Source organism: Cervus canadensis, chromosome 32 (assembly GCF_019320065.1).
Source record: "Cervus canadensis isolate Bull #8, Minnesota chromosome 32, ASM1932006v1, whole genome shotgun sequence".
Lineage (NCBI taxonomy): Eukaryota > Metazoa > Chordata > Mammalia > Artiodactyla > Cervidae > Cervus > Cervus canadensis.
Window position 1 is genome coordinate 34,762,769 of NC_057417.1, and position 2,712 is coordinate 34,765,480.

A 2,712-nucleotide genomic window follows, 5' to 3' on the forward strand; every position below is an offset into this window, starting at 1 on the left:
CCACGCCCGCCCTGGGCAGGAAGAGCCCCTGGTGCTCGGATCAGGGGAGGGGGTGGGGAGGTGGGCAGGAGGGGCCGTCACCCTGACGAAGCCACCTCGCCACCGTGATGAAGACCTCATGCACCTCCAATGACACTTAGCAAATCCGGGCACAAATAAATAACACCAGTGCAATTGAATCAACCTTCAACTGATCAGCACAGCTAAACAAATTATCCCCAGGCCGGACGAGATTACAAGGCTGGGCGTGCAGGCTGGGATCATGGGCAGGCGGGGTCGTGGGGTGTAATGAGTTTAAGCCAAATCCCCCGTGTTCACTTCTCTGGCTTCAGGCCGCTCTGCTCCCGGAGTGCAGGCTCTCGGGGACCACAGCCCTGGGGGCTGCCGAGGGACAGCAGACGCACGGCGGCGGGGGACAGGCGGGAGCTGGGAGGCCTTCGGGTGCAGGAGAAGGCACCTCCCGCTGGTGGAGCCGAGTGCGGTGTCGGGGAGGCGGGCAGGGGGCAGCTCCACCCCAGCCCTCACCCCACACCCCACAGCGCCACGGTGCACGCTGCATCCAGACCCCGGGCACCTCTGCTGTACCAGGCCGAGCCCCAGAGTGAGTCTCCAGCCCCCAGCCCCATGCAGGGGTGCTGGGGTCTCCCCCAGATACACGGCGGGTGAAGAAGCCCCTCGACAGGCCCGAGGCCACGCAAGGCCCATGTGTAGACAACCACGGCAGTCTGCAGAGAAGGTTCCTGTCTCCAGCCACGCTGGGTGAAGCCTGCTGTTCCCCGCAGGACATGGCCGCCTCCTCGCTCGTTTGGGGGGGGAAGGGCTCGGGCAGCGGTGCTCAGGACCAGTGTTCACCCCCCAGAGTGCGTGGCGGGGGCAGCAGGGGACTCGCGGGCGGCGGCTGACTGACTGCCAGAGGGCCCAGCAGAGCTGTACCTGGGCGGATGTGAAGCCCCCACCGCGTGCCCCCGCACACGGGAAGTCTGACCGGTCGTGCTGGAGGGTTGGCCCGACAGCCATGTGCCAAGCGCCAGGACGGAGGCGCGGCACGGCCCGCTTGCCCCCGCTGGCGAGACGAGGACAGACACGGGCCGCAGGAGCATGAGGCCCCTCCGGGAGCCGCGCCCACGGGGTCCCCCACGGCCTCCTTTCCCAGGGTCACCCATGCGTCTCTACAGAAGTGCCTGCCGCGGCCGGGAGCGGCCAGGCCCCTGTGGGGGGCGGGCGGCGAGGAGCCTGAATACAAGGGGAAGGAGGACTAAGTGTCCCTTCAGGGGCTCACCCCTGCAGAGGCGGTGAGCTGGGCAGGGGGCAGAGGGCGGGCGGGGCCGCCAACACCCCAGGAGGGACCAGAGACACAGCTGCACGCACGCAGGGGCACACAGGTGCAAGCGCTTACCCACGCGTGTCCGCACGGCTCACCGTCCCCAGCAGCCCTGCCAGCACGTGCCGCGTGGTTCTGCTCCGGTGGCTGCTTCATTGTTCAGTCGCTCAGCTGAGTCTGACTCTGCAACCTCGTGGGCTGTAGCCCGCCAGGCGCCTCTGTCCATGGGATTCTCCAGGCAGGAACACTGGAGTGGGTTGCCGTTTCCTCCTCCAGGTGATGTCTCGGAAAAGGCGAAACTGCGGGGACAGAGACGAGCCCAGGGGTCATGGGGGCCGGGGGGCCGGGGGAGCTGGGGGTGGGGCACGTGGTCATGGTTACAGGGCGACATGTGTTTGTCAGAGCTCAGGATGGCACGCCAAGGGCATCCCCCGCATGGACATCAAGCCTTAATTTTTTTTTTTTGGCGACCCGATGGACTGCAGCCTACCAGGCTCCTCTGTCCATGGGATTTTCCAGGCAAGTGTACTGGAGTGGGGTGCCATTGCCTTCTCCTAGCCTTAATTTTTTAAAAGAATGAAAACCAGCTCTAAGAGTCCTGCTGTTTATTCAGGGAAAGTCACGGCCCCCAGGGCCCCAAGGCTGAGCCCCGGGGGAGGCTGGTCCTTGTTCTCCGTTCCCCAGCCGTCCAGTCCTGTCTGAGTGACACTTCGAGGCCACATCCCAGCAAGGTGCAGCTCGGACCCCGTGGCCCCTGCAAAAAGTCTGGAGAGGACAGTCCTCCCCACGGAGTCTGCGCAGCCCACGCCTCTGACCGCGGACAGAGGGGGAGGCACCTGGATGCCTGACCTTTTCCCCTTCTCTCAGCGGCACCAGGAAGTGCAAAGCTAAACCTGAGGCCAATCTTAGCGAAAGTGGGGCCCAGAGGCCAGCGGGGACCCACGCTGTTTCAGCACAGCCGCGACGGTCTCATCCAGTGGTGCTTCCTGGGGCCCAGGGCAATGCCCACACGGGGCTCACCCCATGGTCTCCCAGGGCCAGTGCTGGACCTGAGCTTCCTGCTGGCCCTGCAACAGGGTCCAGGCCTCAGGACAGGCTCAGCAGGTGACGTAAATGGCAGCTGCTGACACCTCTGAGGGACAAAGAGCTCTGTCATCAAGTGGCTCTCTGGATGGGGAGAGAGGCAGAGAGGGGGAGGGTGGGCTGGAGTGGGAGGAAGGGTGGGTGCAGGAGAGACAGCAAGGCAGAGAGCAGAACTGGCCTCTGGCCTCTGGGAAGACGCAGGACGGCTGATGAGGTGGAAGGGCCTGAGGGGAGGAGGCAGACAGGGCCTCTGCCCACACTGGGGTTGGCCGGTCCCTGCTCCACATGCTGAGACAGTTCTGTGGCCT